This window comes from Sminthopsis crassicaudata, chromosome 1 (assembly GCF_048593235.1).
Source record: "Sminthopsis crassicaudata isolate SCR6 chromosome 1, ASM4859323v1, whole genome shotgun sequence".
NCBI lineage: Eukaryota > Metazoa > Chordata > Mammalia > Dasyuromorphia > Dasyuridae > Sminthopsis > Sminthopsis crassicaudata.
Genome location: NC_133617.1, coordinates 703,082,586 through 703,106,884, shown reverse-complemented (window position 1 = coordinate 703,106,884; position 24,299 = coordinate 703,082,586). Strand labels below are relative to the sequence as shown.

General features: G+C 36.2%; 1 protein-coding gene across 1 annotated transcript in view; it reads left to right on the top strand.

The window, feature by feature from the left end:
- The first annotated feature begins 650 nt into the window (after window positions 1-650).
- PPARG (peroxisome proliferator activated receptor gamma) overlaps window positions 651-24,299 on the top strand; it is a 160,045-nt gene continuing 136,396 nt past the window's right edge. The window contains 1 exon segment of the mRNA XM_074283890.1: window positions 651-790. The gene's annotated coding sequence lies outside the window, so the exon portion shown is untranslated.

The following is a 24,299-nucleotide window of genomic DNA, read 5'->3' as shown; positions in this document are numbered from 1 at the left end:
GCAAAATAGCACACCGGCTTGACTTCAGGCTAAGGAGGATACCGGGCTAAGTGTCCTCGGCAAAGGGTCGTAGAACGTTAGTGACCTGGGGTCAGAAGGAACTGAGGGTAAGTGCCCTGCAAAAGGAGAGTTGGTGTACCCAGAGATCTGGGGGGGAAAGTTTTCTGGGAGACTGTGTGCCCTGTGGGAAGGACGGACGCCATGCAAGTTGCTCCCCGCCCCCCAGTCCCCAGCCTTGCGGACCTAGGCATGGGAACACAGCATCTGTCCCTGTCTGCCTGTCCTTCCGTCCGTCCCGTCCGCCCTGGAGTTTGTAGCGCAGGGAGGGAACAGGTGATGACAATCTCCGGCGCTCACCAAGTGCCGGGAGAACGCACGGGGCAAGGAGGGGCTCGGGGATGCCAGCCTGCCTCCGAGCAGCAGGACGAGCGCGCTGCTGCCAGGGCTGCCCAGCCGAGCCCTTCGCTGCCATGTGGCCAAGGTGCGGGACAGCGGCAGGCTGGGTGCTCTTCTGGACTCTGGTGGGAGAAACGGGATCGTCAGGTAAACAGAGATGACAGGTTCCCTGCTGTCGGGGGCGGAAGGGGGTGTGAGTGCAGAAGAGAAATGTGGTACTTTGTGCCTTGGCTTTGGGGGAGGGGCCAGGACCAGAGAGCCGGAAACTGGGAGTCACCGAGCCACTGCTTTTATATGGGGTCAGGTAAAGAGGAGGAGCAGCTGCCCAACTTTGATCCGAAGGGGTAGGAGGGCTGCGCCGGCACCTTCCACTCTGCTAACTTCTACAACTTGGGTGAGTCAGCTCGCATCAGCGACATTTTCTTGAAATGCTTTAGGTGCAGAGTTTGCGGAGCATTTGCCATTTGCAGTAGTTATTGTGAGCTGAGTCGGCTGAAGCCGGGGAGGGCTACTGCCGAGACCCCTCCCCATAAAATCAGAGACAGGGTCAATATATTCTGGGAACACTGAACCGTACTATCCGGACCTGTAATATGGAATTCTGAGCTGAAAACATGAAGGGTTTTTAAAATAATTTTGCCTAATGAGCCTGGTCTGCCTATGCCAGAATGCATAGGTGTATCTCTTTTGGTCATTTGCTGAAATTCATCATTGAAAACACTTGGAAAGGGTAATGGCTGTCGTTGGTCAGATTTTCATTAAAGTACATAATTTGATCAGCCTTGCTACTTTTCACTTCATACGTGTTTGCGTTTTCTTTTGTTTTTACAAATTGTGAAAAAGAAACTTTCTCTCTGATGGAGAGATCAATGAATTACTTGCAATTACTATGTAAAGTAGTGCCAATTCACATTGGCCCTCGGGCGCCCAAGAGCCCCCTCTAGTCAGCGGTAAACTGACCATTCTGTGAACTGAAAGCACAGTTACCTGGCATTGTAGAGCCAAGTCCCTCTTCTTGTTCTCGTTAGGAGTTGGACATGGGCGCTCGATAGAAGTTTCAGGTGAAAGAATTCTTTGTAAAAATTAATAGTCATCAAATTATGGACAAACGGCTTCCACATCACTGGTCCTCATACAAAAACAAAACAAAACAAAAAATCCTGCTAGGCTTTTTTGATTATATGTTAGACAAATTTCAGAATTTTTTTTTTTATTGATTTCACGTTTGAATTTTCCAATTTTTTTTTGTGAAAAGCTTAGGCTTTAGCAATGTTACAATAATATACATTTTTACATGAAAAATTAAATATTTGTAATTTTTAACTCATAGGGTTAGAGCTAGAAGGAGGCGTAAGTTTTGGAGAGTTAGAGTTTGAGACTGAATAGGACAAAACTTTCCTGACAGTTTGAGCTAACCCAAAGTAGAATGGGTTACCTTCCCCTCCCTTGGTGGTCTTCAGTCAAAGGCTGGGTATTTGTTATGTGTATTGTAGAGAGGATTGTTAGTCGAATACAGGTAGGATTAGATGGCCTCTCAGGTCCCATCCAACCTGAGAAGTCACTAATTCTGTGACTTCAGTTATAGTCATTTTCTCACTTAAATCGTGGTTATATGTATATATATATGTTAGGGTCATCAGCCCCCTTTCACAATGTTATAAACTCTTGGATGGCAAAATAGCCTGTCATCTTTCTTTTCCCTAAGCTGAGTCAACAGTAGGTGCTTAATAAGTGTTTGTTCAATTCAGTGGAGAACATACTAGTCAAAATGGAAAATGCAAAAACATTATTACAGATTTTCTTTTGTCATAACATATACTTTACACAAATGATTTTCTTCCTTCTTTATTTAAATCATATGATATATGATATTCAGTATGCTGATGATAACTTTAAAACCAGATGGGTATATTAAATTTTAAGACTCAGCTGGGGACTAGCATAGCTTTTCCTTTTTCTTTCTTTATTTTTTCTTTTCTTTTTTTTTTTTTTTTTTTTTTTTTTTTTTTTTTGCTACATGATATAGGAAAAACCCTACTTCTGTTGCTCTGATACCAGATTTTTATCAAATATTCCTCTTCAGCCTTTTGTTTTCTAGTTTTTAACCACAAGCCCAGTAAAACCAGCATTATTGAAACTAACATTGGCATCAATGAAACAGGAAGCTGCTCAAAGTAGAAATTATATTCTATAGTTTCAGAAACAAAATAACCCCCTTTGAAAAAAAAAAAGGGGGGGAAGGAACATTTCTCTAAAATTGCTTAAAACAGATTCCAGCCTGACCATCTTGGGATAGGGAGATTGGGTTTGGATTTTTAAAAACCCCAAGAACCCCTTAATCCCGGACTTTATTAAACTGAAACATGGACCCAGAGTCACCTCTTTTATTAGATCTTCACAACTTGGCTACCTGGAAAACAATTTTTAGAATTAGAATTTGGAAGAGAAATGTAGTCTTTTCTTTGAAAAGGGCTAGTTTCCTGTTCTATAGAACTTAAGTCTCTACTGCCTTTTATATTTTAGTATTTTTTTATGGTAAAAGAGTGATAAATTATTGGTAGAAAAATTACAGTATTACTTTGAAGGTCCCCAGAACATTTTAATTTTATGCTGGGGGAAAAAAGCCTGATTTAGTGGTATGAATAAGAAATACAATATGAAGCTGGCTCCCCTTGCCAATTAGCAACACATACCTTTCCCTCCATCCTCTGGAGAAGTTTGTTTGCAAACTTTCTTCTCAGCCAGCTAATTTGATAAGTTTTCAGAGTTTGAATTAGAGATACTTCTCTATAATTGTATAATAGTTTTATTGTTCTTATTATTAGAGTCCTGTTACTTTTAGGGAATAAGCAACACATGTCATTAAGTCTTTTATGACAGAAAAAAACCTTAACGCTCTCAAGTGTTTTATATAATGAGGCCTATCCCCGTTGCTTGAAATCTGCATCCTTAATGTATTTGTATTGGTCACTTTATCCATTTTTTCCTTCAGCTGTGTGTATACATAGTTAGGGACTAGGAAAGAAACATTCTCTCATCCTAGTTCATCTGAATTTGGAAATACAGTTGAGGCTTTGACATATTGGGAGCCTCCGCAACAAGCTGTAGTAAATTAAATAGATCGAATCCTTTGGTTTCATCTTATTCTGCTGGGTGAGTACTAGTGTGGATTTAATTTAAGTCACTAGTGAGAAATAATTGATTTGAACCACTACTAAATGAGGCTCTCTTTCATATCCTATGAAAAAGTTAAAATTTTAATATAAGTATGACACTATTAAAAGTCTATTCAGGTACATTAATGAAGTAATAAGGGCAGTGGGAAATGACCTCTTAACTTGAGCACAAATTTGGACCTGATTAATATCCCTTTTAATCTTGCCTTGCTCTGTTTAAGTTTTATGAGTCAATGGAATAGCTGTGTTTATTTGCAAAAGCCCTTTAAGACAAAATCAAACTTTTTTTGACCAAGAAAAATTGTAGCGGCAGTGGTAAGTAACGGCCATAGTGATAACTCTGGCTAAGCTCAGTATATTATAAAACTTTTGTTAACAAGTATTGACATTGATGGTTTGAAATGAGGGATGTTGGAAACAGGGACTTAAAGAGGCTTTCTGATTTTGAAGTCCTTCTTGACAATTTGTTCTGTACTTTTTCACAGTTTTCTAGAGGAGAATTTCAGTTACTTTGGGAGAAGGTACTTACTCATTTTAAAATAAGGATTTTTTTTAACATTAATTTTTCAGGTATCCCAAAAGATGAAAGATTATTTATTTAAGAAAACTAATTTAAGTAGGTATGAATATTGCATGAAAAGCAAGCCATTCTTAGTTTAATAGGTTATATTTTGGGGATAATTATACCATAATTACATGGTGTCATTCTAGCCAGTAATAGTTTTAGAGTCCTTCGTTCTAATAGTTGAAGACATCACTAAGACTTCTAGAACACCCTGTATAAGATGGAATCACTCCCCCCCCATAACAATAAATGCTTTAATTTTTTTTTAAATTTAGCACAAGAAATAAATATTCTTGCTATTTTCTTCAATAGTAACGTTAACAAAGCAACTATATAAGCACTTTAAAAATAACTGTTCAAGTTATGAATGTAAGATGTGTGTTTTAAGATGTAAATGGTGTTTTGAAATAGGCTATTTCAGCAGTTCATTAATCTGAAACTTAAAATACTGTGTTTTGTAGCTAACTCAATCTTCATCTTCCTCTTCCTGTTCACTTATAGACTGGAAAAGAAAAAATGATCTTTCCTGCTTTTTAAAAGCCCCAATGATTTCTTAATTTAGAATAAATTAATTCTGAGGAAGAAAACATTCTACTTCTGCTAAAGAAAGTGTTGTTCAAAGTCAAATGACCATTTTAATAGTCCCTGATGGATGTAGGTGCTTAAGAGGCTTCCTCTAGCTCTTGGGTGTGACTTCTTTAACACCCCCTCAGCAAACATTTCTTGAGTGATATGACCTTGGCTCAGAAATTCATTATATTCAGTATTGTAGAAAGATGCTTGCTGGATGCTCATCTTGTAGTCAGCTCATTTCCTACTACTTAGAATGAATGCAAATGCTATGTATTGAGATCATCAAAAAGAAAATTAGCTAGAAATAGATTGGCCTGTTGTGACCAATTTATAGAACATTACTGAAAAGATTGTCTGGGAACAGTATCCCAAATATTACCTAATTTGAATCTATAATTGTATTGTGCCTTTTTTAGAATTTGATCATATTAAAACTAAAACTTTGTATTTTATTTTCATACAAAGTTTTATAATCATTGATTTTTTTCCTCCATAGTGATTTTCATCCATTCTCATGAAGACTCCAAAAGATTCTGCCTTTTTCACACACCGTGGTCTGTTTTTATAACAGAAATCCCTAAAAGGAATAGACTACTTTTATAATCAGCAAACCTTTAACTTTTAAATAAATCATACAACATAATTTTAATATCAAATGAATTTTAAGAATTGCATATACCAACAAAAAGGGAATGTGTGAGATGAAGCAGTTTATTCAATAGTTGCTTTACTGCTCTCAGAATTTATGCATCTCCCTATTTCTTCACTAACTTGCAGGTAAAAATGTAATTTGGGAGAAAAGAGGAAAAGTGGGGGAACTCCTTTCTGGAGAATGGATAAAAGAGATCCAAATTGAGCCTCTGAGGCCGGGAATAAACAGTCCTGGTGATACAACCATAGTACTAAGGAACTGAGGAAAGAACTTGAGCAGAGGATAGAAGGCAGAAAAAGGGCTGGGGGAGGGGGCAGACATGTATGTTGGGGGTGGGAAGATGCATATAAACATGGAAGAAAGGATTTATTAAGCACCAACTATTTGATTCTCTTCCAAGTGTTGGGCTAAACACTAAAATCATTTCATTTAATCTTCACACCAACCTAAGGAAGTTAGTTATCTTCATTTTACAGTTGAAAAACTTGAGGCAGATGACTCAAATGATTTCCTCAGGGTCACACAGCTAGTAAGTTTCTGAAGCAGGATTTGACCTCAGGTCTTCCCGACTAGGAGCAGCTAGATGGTGCAGTGGATAGAACATTGGACTTGGAATCAGAAAGACTCTTCTTCCTGGGCTCAAGCAATTACTAGCTGAGTGACCCTGGGAAAGTCACGTAATCTTGTTTGCCTCAGTTTCCTCATCTGTAAAATGAGCTGGAGAAGGAAATGGCAAACAATTGTAGTATCTCTGCCAACAAAACCCCAAATGGGTCCAGAAAGAGACTAAATGACCAAACCACAATTTCCTGACAACACCAGTACTCTATTCACCATATCACTGAATTGGTCAAAGGGACCACTATTCCTCTAATTATCCTGATGTGAAACCCCAGCATTATTTTATACTCTTTCTTCTTCCTCATTCTTCATATCCATTAAGTTGCCATATCTCATAGATTTTACTTCCATAATTTCCCTTTCATCTGGCTCCTCTCCACTTACATAGTGGAAAGATGTGGATGGGTTCAGGCTTTTAGTCTATTGCCAGAACCTTTCAATTAATCTTCCTGCTTCCTGGCTCACCCTACCTCCAATCCAATTTCCATATAGTCTCCCAAACAGGGATTCCTAAAGTATAGATCTAATTGTATACCTCCTCTGCTTAGAGGCTACCTTGGTTCCCTATCTCACCTGGCTCCAATAATTCCAGTGAAATGCAGGCTCTATTTACTTCACTCTCCCTCAGGCACTGCATTATTGAGAAATTGGCCAGTGCTCTATTTCCCTTATGAGAGGTTTCGATCCCTACTGGATTGTGTGCTTTTACAGAGGCAATTCCCCATTCTTGGAATGCTATCCCACTTTTGTTGTCTTCTGGAATTCCTGGCTTCCTTCAAAACTCAGTCTTAACTTCCTTCTATTTGATTTCCACAGTTATTTCTTCTGTCTCTGTTTCCCCCCCCCAAAAAAAAAATTACTTCATATTTACTTGGTCTATATTTTGTGTATTTTTCTGTATGAAAGATTGTTTTATCTGGTAAATAAATGCCTTGGAAATAGTAACTTTCTTTTGGGGTTTCACTTTGTATTCCTAACACCTAACACAATGCCTGGCACATTGGCACTTAATAAGTACTTGTTTATTAAGTCCAATTGATTTAGTTGAGCCCAGGGCTCCTTAGCCATTGGGTCATTTCATAAATGAGACCAAAAAGTCTCAAGGGATGGTCCTTTCCTAAACTTCTGAGTACTCTTCTTATGACAGGAAGAAATGACCTCATCGGTTAATGCTACTAGAATCAATACAAATAGAAATGTAACTTTGGAAGCAGGAACCCAAATCATATGATACACTTATTTGATTTATAGTCAGTTTAGCGAATGTAAGAAGTGTACAGACATGTTTCAGCCCAATCATTTTAGGAAATAGATTGGGGTTTTTCTAGTTTGAATGATTCACTACGTATTTACTTTTTGTTTATTTAGTTTGTAGTTCAGTAAAATAATGAATCCTGGGTTTGATTTGATTTAGGGTTCAGCAGAGTAATCCAGTTCCTCCCAGTTTTTGATGTGTCCCGAACTGCTGTGAACCACACAACTTTGAAGTAATATAGCAGGCTTTCTGGGAGATTTGTTTGATGTAAATTAAACTTATTGACCAGTATTTTTTCTTAATAGCTGGAGCTCAGACTTACATATACTTGCTGAGAGAAGTTCTTCACAGTTTTATCTGGGTGGGAGATGCCAGAGAGTAGAGAAATAGGAAAACACCCTGAATTTTGCCCCATCACTCTTAATGTATAGGCTGGATGGTGCCTGGGTAGGCACACCTGGCAGTCATAGCTCACATTTTAAGATTTGCAATGTGTTTTAAATACATTCTCTGATTTGAGCTTCACAATAGTGGTAAGTTGTAGCAAAACTCCCATTTTCAAATGAGGAAGCTGAGGCTCAGAAAGGTGACAGGAAGGATTCAGACAGAAGCCTCTCTAACTTCCAAGCTTAGCATTCTATTCCCTTTGTCATGCTGTTTCTCAGGGAAGCAGAGTGAATTCTTCTAAGAATCTATTTGGATGTTGAGGATGGACTAAGACAGCTAAATAATTCTAGAGCGTTATATTTGAAACAATGAAGCCCCTTGAGGACACAGTTTAACTTCTGTCTTTGTTGAATCCAGGTCTTTTCTGACTCCAACTCTGCTTTCCATTTACTGTTATGTTGGACACATATTAGATGCCTATTGATTGATTTATTATTAGATTATAAGTTACCTAAAGGAAGAGACTGTATAATTTCATTTTTGTATTCTCAGCACCAAAATAAATGGCCTGTATATCATAGGTACTTCTCAAATGGGAATATAATGAAATTCTCATTGCCTCTCAAAAATATGGACTCTGCCACCTGGTTTTTCTACTATAGTTTTTCCTTCACGATTTTCCATCTTCTGGAATCCCCATGTCAGAAAGCAAATACATAACACCCTAAATTGTGGCTAATACCTTAGCTGTCATTTTTGTATCCTGGCATTCATTTCTTTTTTTTTAATTTTAATTTTTATTAAAACTTTTTAGTTTCAAAACATATGCATAGATAATTTTCAACATTCATCGTTGTAAAACCTTGTCCAAATTTTTCCTCTTCCTTTCTCCTAGGTAACAAGTAATCCAATATATGTTAAACATGTGCAATTCTTTTATATATATTTCCACAATTCTCATACTGTACAAGAAAAAAATCAGATCAAAAAGGAAAAATGAGAAAGAAAACAAATTGCAAGCAAACAACAGTGGGAAAAAATGTAAAAATACTCTGTTGTGATCCACATTCAGTCCCCACAGTTCTTTCTGGGTGCAGATGGAACTCTCCACCACAAGACCATTGGAACTGGACTGAATAATCTCGTTGTTGAAAAGAGCCACAATGTCAGAGTTGCTCATCATATAATCTTGCTGTTGTTGTATACAATGTCTCTAGGTTCTGTTCACTTCACTTAACATCAGTTTGTTTAAGTGTCTCCAGGTTTCTCTGAAATCATCTGCTGATTGTTTCTTATAGAACAATAATGTTCCATAACATCTATATACCATAACTTATTCAGCCGTTCTCCACCTAATGGGCACTGAGGATCATTTAAGAGATTACTTAATTTATTTACCTATTTTTCTAGCAATACATTTATTTATTTAAGTGAAGTAATTGGGGGAAGATTTGCCCAGTCACATAACTAGTGTTAAGTCTCTGAGGCTGGATTTGAACTTAGGTCTTCCCATCTTTAGAGCTGGTACGCTGTATGTGATGCACCGTCTGGTTGCCCTGGAATTATGTGGTTTGCCCGAGGTCACAACAAATATTACCCAGGATTCAAACCCAATCTTTAGGCTTTAATACTATTTATTTTCTATTACTCTGCCTAATTAAGACTTTTCCAGATTTAGAGACAAAATGTTGGGAGTGGAAGAGGAATATTTCTTAGCAACTTTCCCTAGGATTTAGCCTTAAAAGGCTAATTGTAAAAAAAAAAAATTCATTAAATTATAATCCCCTTGAGGGCAAGAACAGTCTTTTGCTGCTTTTTGCATCCTCCTAGCTTAGCTGTCCCTAACTCCTGGTAAATATTTATTGGTTAATTAAATACAGAGGGATGAAATATATTCCTTTTCTCTATGCACATTTTCTTTTATGAATAACAGAAGTTAGAAATTTTATCTCCCAGAATATTTTCTCCCAATTTCTAAACCTGGATAGTTTATTATTTCCTAGCATTAGTTTGCCTAAGAAATATTCGATTTGGGTTTGTGGTCTAGTGGAATAGAACTATCTCTGTTTTTACTCATTACTTCTGCCTTTTACTTTGTACATGACCTTGAACACTACAATCTTTAAAACTAGTCCTCTTACAGACAAAAATAAGGCTATCACTTTAATCCTATCCAAGTTTTTGTAATGGAAAAAAGGGGAATGAAGAGCTATGATTATTGGTACTACATTCTTTTTTTCTCTTTCTTTTTAATTTTTGAGAATTTTTTAAAAGAAAATTTTCCTTCCTTCCTTCTTTCTTCTTTCTCCCTCCCTCCCTCCATCTCTCCCTCTCTCCCTCCCTTCCTTCCTTCCTTCCTTCCTTCCTTCCTTCCTTCCTTCCTTCCTTCCTTCCTTCCTTCCTTCCTTCCTCCCTCCCTCCCTCCCTCCCTCCCTTCCCTCCCTTCCTTCCTTCCTTCCTTCTGCAGACATAGAACTCTAAATATTTTTTTCTTTTTTCTTCCTTTCCCTTTGTCATTTCTTCTTTTCTTTCTCTTCCTTTCTTCTATGTGCGGTTCAGCTAACAATAAAATTTGTAAATTATCAAGTTGTTCCACCAAATCATTCCAACATTTACTACATTTGTTTTCTCGTCAAATCTATTTCACCAAATGATTCATCAAAAGAGCAAATCCACATGCTTCTGTTAAATAGAAATGAGGCTGTTACCTCGAAAGCAGTCTCTTCATTTTTGTGAATCAGCTAACAAGTTATGAGTTACAGACAGAAATAGGTCACCATTTTCCTTCATGACTAAGCATATTACCTTCCAGTCATTCTGTTTTTATACTTAGGTTAAAGCCTATAAATCAAAAGACAAAGAATCCCAAAGTCCCATCTTGCTGAACTGACAGGTAGTTGTGCTGCCAGTTGATAATTACCTCTTTTTAAAAACAGGTTTTTAAAATCTTTATGCAAATATGTTCATTATGTTATACATTCATTCCACATTTATTAAACATCTGCTGTAATTCCATGGCATTGTGTTGGTACTACAAAGGAAGTCTCTCCCAACCCTCCTCCCCCAAGATGCTATTACCTTCCCCTCTGAGATTACATTCCAGCCACACAGTAATAACGTACTCAGTTATTTTCATGTTGGTTTTCCCTGTTAGAATATGAGCTTCTTGAGGGCAGGGAATATTTGGCCTTTTCTTCTTGTCCCTAGTACTTAGCATTGTGCCTGGTACATAGTAAGCACTTATGATGTTTGTTGATATATTGAAACAATCTCTGCCCACAAGAAACTTAAACTGAGGGTGGGAGGTAAGGATGGAGGATCCCCAAGTACATACATATAAATAAATATATAATATAAAAAGTAATTTCAGGGGTGAGGAGTGTATTAGTAATTTGAATAAAGAAATGATCAGGGTAGATCTCGTGTAAGAGATAGTCCTTGTGCTGAGCTTGGAAGGAAGCTAAAGATTCTAAAAGGTGAATTTCAAGCATGGGGATGAATGAGAATATTAACTGTACATGTATGAGAGATGGAAAGCATGAATGAGATGTATATCCAATTTATCAAAATAAACAGGTCAATCTGCTTTCAAGGATTGAGAACATAACCAGGTGTGTTAAAGATTATTTTATTCCATGTTTTCCTAATTCATTAGAAACAAATTGGAAACATTATGGCTCATACAACAATTATGCTTTGGGATTTTATTTTTCATTGCCTAGCATCCTTCTAGATGATACTCTAGTCCTTTTTTTTGGACAGAGCAATTCTAGAAAGATGAGTTGATAGTGATTCTAGATTCCTTTTAAGGTGGGTAACTGATGAGTTCAGAACTCATCCTTTTCTAGATGTAGTGTGTATTCTGTTCCATTTAGCATGACCTTCTATCTATGTCCAACCTCAGCTACCATTAATTTAATTCCTGCCTATTCACACTGAGCTTTCCAAAGTCATCCATTTAATATGATTTTTCAGTATCTGGAAAAACTTAGTGTTATTGTAATATGGAGACCATAAGGAGGAGATAGGTTGTAGGGAACAGGGTACTGTTTGGTTGCCAAGGCAGAGTCTCCCAGGGTGCTTGTATTTGGGGAAGTGACCATGGGTGGGTTCAAGGTCTGGTTTTCAGCTTTACAGATTTAGAACCTTTATTATGATCAGTTCAGTTGGAGTGGGAGTGGGTGTAAGACACATAGTTGAAACTCACAAGATGCTGATTTATAAACTAGAAAAAAGTTATATTTATTTAGAATGGGATTTATGCCTTCCCAATGAGGAGAATAGAGTGTGTAACACCTGAGAAACTTAGATTGTAATCAGAAAGTTTCTTGGTGAGCCAGGAATCAGATCAAAGGGATTCAAATGGTTTTGATCTTCAGGATCAAATATAAACTCAGTTCTCTTTAAAAATCTTTCACAAACTGGCCTCAGTTTGCTTTTTAGTATCATTGGCCATTGCACCTCTTTCCACAATGTGGAATCCAGCCTATTTACTCTCCTTGAATTGTCAGACATCCTAGTCATAGGATCATAAGATTTATAGATAGAGAGATATTCGATCCCATTGATTTATACATATTTACTTTGTTAATTAGATATTGAACATCCTTTTCATTTATCACTGTTTTATCAAGTGCCTCTAAATCAATGAACTCACCTGATTTCCTTTCTGTTAGAACTGCCAGATTGGTACATCAGAAAGATATTTGACACACTATTATTAGATAATAAGTTCCATAAAGACATGAAATTTCTTTATTATTTATTGTTATCATATTCTCTGAGTCTGTGTCAAATATTTCTGAAAGTCTACATGAACAAAATTTTAAATTAATAGATTTGAACTGAATTGACAGCTTATGTAAACTAGAAATTAAATGAAATAACATGTCTAGTATCACATTGTTTATTATTCTCATTGTACTGGTCATAGTGCTAGATAAATAATTATAAGTGATAAAAAAATAGAAGTTTTATGCTGTTGAAGTTTAGAGTTACACTAAGACTATTGAGACACTGTATTTGTTGAAGATTAAAATAAATCAACAAATCAATAGCTTGAAACTAAAATGGAGAATTGTAAACTGGATACTATATTTAAGTAGACTGGTAACTGCTGATTGAAAAGTCGTACTCAATCTCAGAGTCTCAAAGGAATTCTAAAGGCTTTCTGATAAAGGTTGAAGAAACCCAGAATAGGATATTGGTGGTAATATGGCACAGTGAGACATAACTGGATTTCAAGTCAAAGAACCAGAGTTCAAATTCTGTCTTTTTACCCTAACTTCCTATGTGACCTTCACTAAGTCACTTAACCCTGTGAGACTCCACTTTCTTAGTTGCAAAATGAGAACATTGGAGTAAATAATATGGAAAGTCATTTCCACTATGACTCTTGGGCCCTGTGATCCTGTTTGGCACGGAAAATAAAAGAATTTAGGAGAATAGTGGGACTTTATACTCAGTTGTTTTGCAGATTCCTGTTTTGCAGATATTTGCCACACCAGTGAAGATTGCTTATCTTATCCATCTAAGCTTTCTCAATCCATGTAAAGGTATCCATGTTCATTTACATTTCTTACAGAAAGAACCAGCCCAATGTGTTCTGGGTCTTCTTCCAAGTAGTTTTTCACAATTTGCACTACCCCTTGCTATATAAACAGAGCATCTCCTTTTTTTCATCATCCTGTTCCTGGATGAGATTCTTAATGCCCATTTGTGGGTGTAAGTCATATTGAAAATATGCTGCTTACTTGCACCTATCAGTTGTATTTCCACTTTCCTTTGGGTCACTTAAAAAAGGGTTGGCTGTCTTCAAATATTTGAAAAGCTGATCTGTGAAAGAGGGATTAAGTTTGCTCTGTGAACCCCACACATTACTTTTGAGGATTTTAAGTGACAAAAGAAGGTACTGACCTTCACTGATAAGGGAAATTTCTTTATCAGAAAGTTCCTTATACCAATAAAATCATGAGTCTGATCTCCCCTCCCCCCCAAAAAAAGCCCTGATGCCTCCAGATAATAGAATTTGGACTTCCAGATGAAAATTACAACAGAACAGATTTCAGGTTAATTTTAAGAGAAAAATAAGAACAACATTCTTCCAGAATTTTTAAGAATGACAGATTTCTCTCATATGAAGCAATAAGCTTTCCATCACTGTTAGTGTTCAAACAGAAACTGGATCATGACCAGTCAAGATTAATTCATCTATTCATTAACTTATGAATGAAACAATTATTGAGACTCTATAAGGAATGGAGGGAAGAGGAGAGAGAAAACAGAATAAGACATATTTCCTGCCTTCAGAACTTACTGTGGTTAATATAATAAAACATAAATGTAAAAGTCTGAGAACTAGAAGAGGTTAATTCTATTTGTGGGAAGGGCACATGGATAGATAGTATTTGAACTTCTATATTCTAGAGCACAACTTCTTAAACTTTTTCTATTCACAATCCCTTTTCACCTGAGAAAATTTTACAAGATTATATATATATGCATATATATGTATATATATGTATACATAAATGTATATATGTTTATACAAAATATAATAAATATATACTTATATAAAATAGGTACACATATCAAACATTTACTGATGATAAATCATAATTTTGCAATCCCCACATTTATTGATAAGAACCCATGTGGGATCGCAACCCACAATTTAAGAAATTTTGTTCTAGAGTTATAAAGGGGGCTTTTCTGCATAGAAATTGAAGAGGCTCAAATATTTGGTTGTCTAGTTTGCAATTTGCCCATTACAATGTTTCCATATAATCATTAGTCTTCCTATACATTCTATTTACTTGTTAAAACCATATCTTTTCATTCCCGCCAGAATCCTCTCATTTTGACAACTCTTTTCAAATTAGATATCTTTGTTTTTTCCTCTCCTTCTGTCATGTTGAATTTATATTCATAATTAGTGACCAATAAAGAACTATTATAGATTTTAAGGTTCTTTTACAAATGTCCATTAAAAGGCCTAGATACCATGTTACATAGTTTGCAATAATAACGCAACAAATTAACCAAGAGTTTAAAATAGCATGAGAACAGATGTTTCCCAAAGCCATCTTGCAACAACCTTGGTTCTCTGTGTGAAAATTGTAAAACTGCCAGAAAAATATTTTTTAAAAAAATCTAATATAAATAGCTTTTGAATTAATTCAATGCCTCCTGCCCCCCTCTCCTTTTTCATTGTATTGTACAAGAGATCCCAAAGGGAGCCCTGGGGAGTTCTTTCTCCTTTCGCCCAGATTAGGGGGTTGGCTTTTTTGCTTCTCTCTCTCTTTGGGAGGACTTTGAAGAACTTTTCATTGCTTTGGAAGTGGAGGACAGCATTTATTAAATTTTATTATTTATTATTCATGCAAAAACATGAATAATCACCCATTCAAAAGCTATTCTGAAGTCTTTTTTTTTTAATATTAGTAGCTATTTCTCTCATCTTTCTCTTCCCTTTAATTTGTGACTATTTGTCCAATTTGTAAGTGGTTTTTTTTCTTCCATTTATACTGGGCAGAGAACCAGTGGGAGGGACAATGAAAGAGTGAAATAGTGGATAGAGCAAGAAGTTTGAAGTCAAAGGATTGAAGTGTCACTTATAAGAATCAGAGGGGGTGGTGCAGAAAATAGAGTGCCAGGTCTGAGTTCTAATCTGGTCTGCGACTAGCTGTGTGACCCTGAGCAAGCCACTTAACCCTTTTTGCCTCAGTTTCCTCATCTGTAAAATGAACTGGAGGAGAAAATGGTGAATTCCTCCAATATCTTTGCCAAGAAAACCTCAAATGAGGTCATAAAGAGTTGGACATGACTGAACAGTAATAGCTAACTTATATGTCTTTGGGTAAGCCACTCATTCATGGTCTCATCTATATGAGGAGACTAGACCAAATGAAGTCTATTCCATCTTTCCTTTCTATGTAACTATGATATTCTCATTCATACACACACACACACACATATAATAGCTTACACACAAATACATGCAAAGATAGCTTTCAACATTCACCCTTGCAAAACCTTGTGTTCCTAATTTTTCTCCCTTCCTCTCCACCCACCTCAGGCTGCAAGTAATCCTCTTGGAAAAAATATTAGCCATAATCCAATATTTCACTCTTATAGCTAATATTGACATAGAACAATGATTCCCCAAAGTTCAGAATTCTGGAGAAGAGGGATATTTTCTTTCCTTTTTTTTTTTTCCCATTTTGAGCTCAGAGCATAATATATTTACTTGCCCTCAGGAATAGAATTGGAGAGGGGAGAAACTTGGGCATTTGCCTGTGATTTTTATGAGTATTTTTTATAATTATGCAGGTAGCACATTCAGAACCACTGGTTTAGCTAAGTTTGAACTTACAAGAGATAGTCAGTAGGTCTCTAAAATTAAAATACAAATAACTCAGAATTTGATTAAATAAATCCTCTGGGAGGCAGAGAGAATCATTTTAACAAAGTCACCTGAGTACGTCAGAAATAAATTTTGGTCTCTTTCAACTTGGGTTGCTAATGGGTACTCACTGGCTTCTTTAGGCAGACAGCCCTGCCCAATGGGAGGGCATCCTTTCTTTCCTTATAGAGGCTTATGGGAGTTCACTGCTCTGAGTTCCAAATTGTATGTAGCTAAGGAATCACAGGAAGGAATGCATGCATGTGCACGCACGCGCGCACACACACACACACACACACACACACACACACAGAAATGTACATTGTAGTAAAGATGGACATCCTGGAATCATTCAACAAATATTTAGTAAGCACATACTTACTTACCAGGCTCAGAATGATGATAAAGACAAATATGAGATAGTTCTTGACCTCAAGGAGCTTCTTTTCTATTGATGCTTTCCTCTGCTAATGATATTTTTAGCTGGGATGAAGAAATTTCTAACAGTTAGACTCTACTATTAGAATATAGTTTCTTTCTTAATAGTTGTTATTGTACATGCAAATGTACAATATGGAGAATTGGATTTTTGATATGAATCTTAGTTGTTAGTGCAGCTCTAGTGAGATGTAATCAACAGATTCAATCTTTGTACCATAACTTATTCAATTCCATGAAATGGGTGTTTATGAATTACTGCATGCCTAGAATAAATATTATATATATATATATATATGCTGAATATATATATATGTATATAAATATAAATATATATATATATATATATATACATTCTAATGTGGTAGGTAGGTAGGTAGATAGAGGAACATTATGCACTAGGCTTTAGGAGTATTCTATATAGAGAGTATGACCAAGAAGGATTTGGTCAAGATCAATAGGGTTAGCAAAAAGTGACCATTCTTTTGGCCTTAAAAATATTTTTCTTGTACTTAAATATTCATATGGCTCTATGCCTTTATCAATTTCCATAACTCCTTCCAACAATATGTAATTGATAACCTATGTAGTGTAACTCATGCTCATGTCTTCCCATAATTTCATCACCAGGGTCCACACAAAATGTTGAAGGCCTTCCTTTCTTTTTCCTGACATCCTGAAGGTTCTGGTGAAGCCATCTGGTTACCCATCTATCATCACTCTCATTCACCCTTGACATGCAATCTTGACATATCTTTTCCTGTTAAACATTTCTTGGGTGACATATTTTTTTTCTGTTCTTTGCAGAGTTGTACATCATTTGCTGTCATTTCTACCTGGATGCCCATAGTCATTTAAACTCAATATGTCCCAAACTGAAATTATTATCTCTTCTCCGGAGCCCATCCCTCTTCCTAAATTCCCTCTTTCTATGAAGGGCATCCACCCTTCTAGGCATTGTTATTGTTAACACTTCTCTTTTTCACCTCCCACATCAAATCAGCTGGATAAGCGTCATTGATTCACCTCTACAATATCTCTCAATTATATCCTTTTCTCTTTGAATCAACACTGCTTCTCTTTGCTCATAGGGCCATCACCCTAATCTGGTTTTTACCTGGAATCTCTCAGCTTCCAACCTGTTCCCTCTCCAATCTGGTCTTCACACAGTTGCCAGATTAATTTTCCTAAAACAGATGTCAAATTAATTTTATCTTGATTATCTCTTTTCTCTTCTCTAGAAGCTTGAGTAGCTTTCTAATTCCTATAAGACAAAACACATGCTCTTGTGTTTCATACTTAAGGCCCCTTATTTTTTTACTCCAGTGCAGAAAGGTGTTTTTGCACTAATTTCATATTACTCTCCTCACATATTCCAAACTTCAACCAAAATCTCCTACTTGATCTTCTCTGTACGAGACAATCCCCTTTCTGTCTTTCTTTACACAATGTTTACTTACATATATGTTGGAAACCATTAGTAGAATGTAGGTTCCTTGAAGAAAAAGATTTATTATTTTTTGTCTTTGTAACATCAAAGCCAAGGGCGATGTGTTGCATATCTCAGATGCTTAATAAATCCTTATTGAATGAAAGATGGCACATTTGGGATGTTGATGATCTCTCCTTATTGGGGTGTGACTGACCCCACATTAGGGTTGGTTGAGTCATGGCATTTGGATAATTAATTAAATCAAAGCTGCTGTATATCTGAGCTACACCCTTGAACTTGACCTTTATAGGGAGTAGAAACAGATGTGGTAAGGAGACAAAGACCAGAACTTGTCCTCCCTGTACCTCCCCCCTTCCACCAACACCCCTGGGACTTTAGTCCTCATTTTACATAGAGCCCCTTTCCTCTATCAGTCAACATTGCTCTCTGATCATAAGCTCTACTAATGATTTTAAAATAATACTCTATGTCTAGAAATTACATTTACATTTGCCTTTTCAGAAAACTTTTTTTTTTTAAGCAAAGGTATACTTTTACATTCCTTTGGACCAGGAATCATGTATTTCAGGGTAATGTGGCCAATTATAAAATTCACAGATTTCCTTGGATTTGTGCAACCTTAGAAGCCTTATCTTAATTGACTATATTTTGAGTCATATCATTTCCTCTGCCATGGCAACTAATAACTGTACTGCCCATCAGACTATCCAGATCATTGATTCAATTTAGTTATTCAAACAATAGAAGATATTCAAATAACCAATTAAAAGCAGATTTATAACTATATAAAACTTTTTTTTGGGGGGGAAATTACTCACCCCTTAAGACATCTTTATTAAAAAATAGACAGGGCTTTTTAAGGAATCTAAATGGAATTAAAATAACCACAGACATTTATATAGTTCTTGGGCATTTTAATTGCCTTACCAGCATGGTTTTGTTTAATGCTCAGATCAGTTTTTTTTCAGGTGAGTTCTACAGGTATTATTATCCACATTTACAGACGAGAACACTGGCTGAGATTAGTTCAATGACTTCTCTTTGTTCCCATAGCAAATCGGGGTCAGAAGTGAAGATTTGAATCCAGATTTCTTGAGATTTTCTGGTCCAGTATTCTTTGCCCTATATATAAAAGTAAAGTACCATGGATAAAGTAAAGGTACTGGTTCTGGAGTTTTGACATTTGTATCACTTGCTCATAAAGCCTGACTCAGAATCAAAAGATTCAATTTCATTTTTCCTGAATTTATTTCAAGTTAATTTGTATTGACCTATCTTATGATTTATTGAATTCCTGCAACGTATTCAGTGCCAATCAGTTAGCCAATGAGCATCCATGGGATGCTCTAAAAAGATCAGAAGATGTCCCTGTCTCTAGGGGTCCAGGATCTTCTTAGTGGTAAAAAGACTGAAACACATGCATAGAAAGATAACCATGCATAGCAGTGACTATCTCATGGCAAGACCAGAGTTTCCAGTTCCTTGACTCTTAACAAGTTGTGTAGGTGACCACAGCATGACTGAGGGATTGAATCTTTAAGCCACACCTACATGCAATGGTCATAAAATGTTTAGCAATAGTTCTCAAGGTCTGATAATTCCTCACTGATAGAGCTGTCCCAAAGTAGAATCGGCTGTGTCAGAAAGTACACTTCACTTTCACACTCTCACTTCACTGTATTCTTCAAGCAAAGACTAGATGAGTTCTAGAGTGCTGATTCTGGAGTCAGGAAGACTTGAATTCAAATCCTACCTTAAATATTTACTAACTGTATACTAACTAATTTCCTCAGCTGTAAATTAATAATAATACTAACATTGATTTCCCAGGATTGTTGTAAAGATCATATAAGATGAGATTTATAAAGTATGCCCTGCACATAGTAGGTACTACATAAATGATAACTATATTATTACTATTGTAGTTATCATTCTCTCATATAGGAGCCTCTTTCTAAGAGATATGGCTTGAACTGGATGGTCTATGGACCATCTCTTTCTACTCTGAAATGTTCAGGTTCTATGACTTTAAGTCTCAAAATGACCTTTGACCCTGAACAAAAACATTGGACATACAGTTAATTCTTGATGATTCATAGTAAATTTTTAATCTCTGGATGATTTCCCCAGCCATGTAGCATGATTATGGCCTGCCTTCCCCATCATCAATTAATCTATTATGAAAATACAAACTAATTTGCCATTAGCCCATTATATCATGTTAGATATATAGTTAAATATAGTTAGAAATGTAAAACTGTTGCACCCCACCCCTCACCTCAAATCATAGGATGGAATTGAAGAAACACCACCATCCAAACCCGGAGAATTGTTAGTTCAACTCAGCCACAGTTATTTACCATGGTCAAAGTGCCATACCTGAATTCATTTCACACTTGGTTGAAGGAGGCTGGGAAAAGGCAATGCTGGGTTTAGAAGTTAGAAGATATGGGATTAAATTCTGGTTTTTCTGCTTTGTAGATAGGGAACTTCAGTTTCCTTGTTTTTAAAATGAGAAGATGAGACTAGATGGCCTGGAAAGTGCCTTCTAGCATTCATTCTATTATCCTGCGGAATGTGTCATCATTAAGGTTCCTTCCCATGATAAGCCTTAGTTTTTACTATCTTAGATCATTGTGGAATGATTTCACAGATATGAGTCTTGGATGCACCCCATAAGAGTTTAAGTTCCTAGAGAGTAAGACCTTATATTTCTTTTGTATCCCACCTGATTCTTACCATAGTATTGACACTTAGTAGGTACTGAAAATATTTACTAAATTAACTAGATTCTAAACGCAGGTGTGGGGTAGTCTTTTTTTTTTTTAATTCCTTTGAAATAACTGTGTTTCTACTGTTCTTCTTGCTGACGAGTATGAAAGAAACTTGATTGAATGTCTTTTATATGAAACATTCTTATGACAGTGGTTTAAAACCCCTGCCAGAAACTTGAGTTTTCTAAAGCAGGTAAAATGGGATATGAAAGGGAAAAATGTTAATTATAGGCTTTAACATTCTATGTTGGATCTTTCGTTGTTCTGGTCAGAAGAACAGGTTTTTACAGCCTGAGGGCTCCAGCTATATATATTAGTGTTCTGGTTTGGAAGCTTCCCATGGCAAATGTAACCAATTTTGTCTAGTGCTATTGTCCTAAAAAAATTCCCAATTCTTGGCAATTAATGATATCATACTTGGTAGATATGGGAAAGGTTATAAAGGAAAATCTTTTTAACTTTCACATTTAACCATTTGCTAAATGGTCATGAAGCTATTGGTCTTACATTTCTTTTTTAAATAATAGAATAATAATATAAATTGATTAACTCACTCGGCTGTCCTATATGTCCCTGAATTGTTTTTATTATAGTATTGAACAGTTAAGCAGCCCCAGTCTTGAGATTAACAAACATTGCATAAGACGGCTATTGTATATAATTTAGACAGCATCCAATCAAGATAGAAGACTAGACTAATGATTTATGTATGATGAGGGACCAGTTTTCATATGGCCTTATGAAATCCACGCCTACTCTTTCTCTGTACGAATTAATCTATTGATGTGGGAGTCTAATAAGAAAGAATAACTGTAGTGAGTTTGTACCCTCTTCTCCCATGGGCAGCCTGCCACCCCACTCCTACTGTTGCACCTGTTCATCTGCTAGTATAAGGGAAGGGCACAGCAGTATTAACGATAAATAATAACTATAGCAGCTCCCACTTATATTCTGCTTTTCAGTTTGTAGAGTAGTTTCTTCATAACCAACTCTGTAGAGCAAATATTATCTCTTTTTTGCAGACAGAGAAACTGAGATTTGGAAAAGTTAGGAGATAAAACATACCCTACACCTTAAAATGGCAGAATTGGAACTTGGGACTTTTGATTTCAGGTCCAGAGTCCTTTTCTGGTAAATTGGCAAGGAGTTAGAATATTCTGGAAGAAAAGAAAAAGAAATAAAGAAGTGACAGAATTATTTGAATCTATGGGAAATTTCCTTCATATGTTCAAAAAGAATTATACTAGCCACTAAAGGAAATTAAAAAAAAAAAAAAGATTGGAAGCTATGGCCCCTTGCACGCCAAGATATTATAATAGTTAAATACTGGGCAACATATGAATAAATGCTGAAATGAGTAGTTGGCATTTTGGGGAAAACTGTTGAACTTCGATTTGGGAGATTTTGTTTTAAATTCTTGTTTTACTCCTTAGTATTAAAATAACCACAGGCAAACTATGCAGTCACTTTTGGCATTAGTTTCCTCATCTGTAATAATAATAATGATAAATAATAGCTAATATGTATGCATATATATATCAATCTAAGATTTGTAGAGTACTGTACGTGTTATCTCATTTTATCCTTGAACCACCCCTATGAAGGATTTTTAATAGTAGTTACTGTTGGCTCATTTTACAGTGAAGACACTGTTAATACATATCTGAGGAAGGATTTGAACTCCAGTCTTCTTTTATTACAACTCCAGCATTTTTTGCCCTCCATTTGGAAAATGATGGAGATGGAGGGAATTATCCCTCAAGTCTCAGATCAAAATTGCATAATCTTGTGAAGAAATCAAACTAAATAGTAAGATGCTATGTAACATTGACGATATAATGGGCTTGCTGCTAATTAAAAGCAGACCAGCCGCAATATTTTTAAACAGCATCAAATGTTGTTTGAATAAGGCAAAACTCTACTCTACATTTTTAAGACTAACATCTATAGTGCTCTGTTGGCACTACTAAATATCACTGTTGGGTTGTTGTCAAGTCATTTCAGTTATGGCTAACTCCTTATGACTCTGTGTAGGGTTTTCTTGGCAGAGATATTGGTATTGGAGTAGTTTGCAGTACCTTCTCTGCTCATTTTACAGATGAGGAAGCTGAGCCAAGCAGGGTGAAATTACTTACCCAGGGTCATACAGCTAGTAAGTGTCTGAAGCCAGTTTTGAACTCACAAAGATGAACATTTTTCAGGCTCAACTTTGTCCACTGCGCCACCTAGCTGCCTTACTACTGCTGCATCTTGGTGCATAATAAACATTTTTTGTGCACTTATCAAATGAAAAAATGTCAGCCCTTACCCATTTTTATGTGTTTAAAATTTTTGAAATTCAAATGTACCTTTTATAACATAAACACTAGAATATCACACACACACACACACACACACACACACACACACACACACACACACACACACACTCATTCTCCAAAATGGAGAAGGAAAAGCAGTGTGGGCTAGAGTAGTTAACTGATGGAGGCCTATGCAGGAGGCTGGACTTTGAAATGTAACCATGAGACTAATAGAAAGAAATGGGAAAGCATTCTAGTGTGGAAAAAGTTGCATGAGCAAAATCAGGATGGATATTTTGAAAGACAGTGAAAGATCCAGTCTGGCTACCAAGGGAGGCTTTGTTTTAAGAAGTAATTTAAAAGGAACTTTAAGGAAGTGGAGCCAAAATGGCTGAGAACAGGCAGGGACTTACCGGAGCTCTCCCAAATTCCCCTCCAAACAATTTTAAAAAGAAGCTTTAAGAGGTAGATTGAGACAAAATTTCTATCCAAACTAGGAGTTGAATACCTTGATAATTGATCAGCTCCATATTGTGGGTGGAATTCATGCACTGAGTAGGAGGGATTTATTAATTGGATGGATAGCAAGCCAGATTAGTCTAGAACTTCACGTTCGGGATAGGAACAAAATGAGACATTTGAATATGAGCTGACAGTTAACAAAAGGATGTTTTAAATAGTTTAGAAATCCCATGCAGCAAGGATATATAATACAGTTGGTAAAGCTTTGCAGCTTCCATTTTCACTATAATGCTGTCTATGTCTAGTCAGAGGTGTTTGAAAGCTATAGATTGGGAAGTGCTTGACTTTTCCTGTAGCCTATTTGGAACTTAGTCATGCTTTAATCTAGAAGATGCTTTCAGTATTTGTTTAGGGAAAATTAGCTTGAGGATTAGAGCCTTGGGAAATGCTAGACCAGCTGAGATGACTGGACCTTGGGAAATAAGTGTTGCGCTCACAGGTGGGATGTGGGACTGAGTTGACTGAATAATGAAGTGAGTGAGCTCTAAGCTTCTCTCCGTTTCTGAAACTATTATAATTCTCTAATCCTATTTGGTACTTATACATTTGTAGACTGCATTTCTATTTCTTCCATGAAGAAATTGACATCAGTGTCCTCTGCTTATTTTTAATAATAGCTTTTTTATTTTTCCAAAGACATGCAAAGATAGTTTTCAACATTTACCTTTGCAAAATCTTGTGTTCTAAATTTTTCTCCCTCCCTCCTCTCCTATCCCTCCCTTAAATAGCAAGCAATCCAATGTAGGTTAAACATGTGCAGTTCTTGTAAACATATTTCCATAT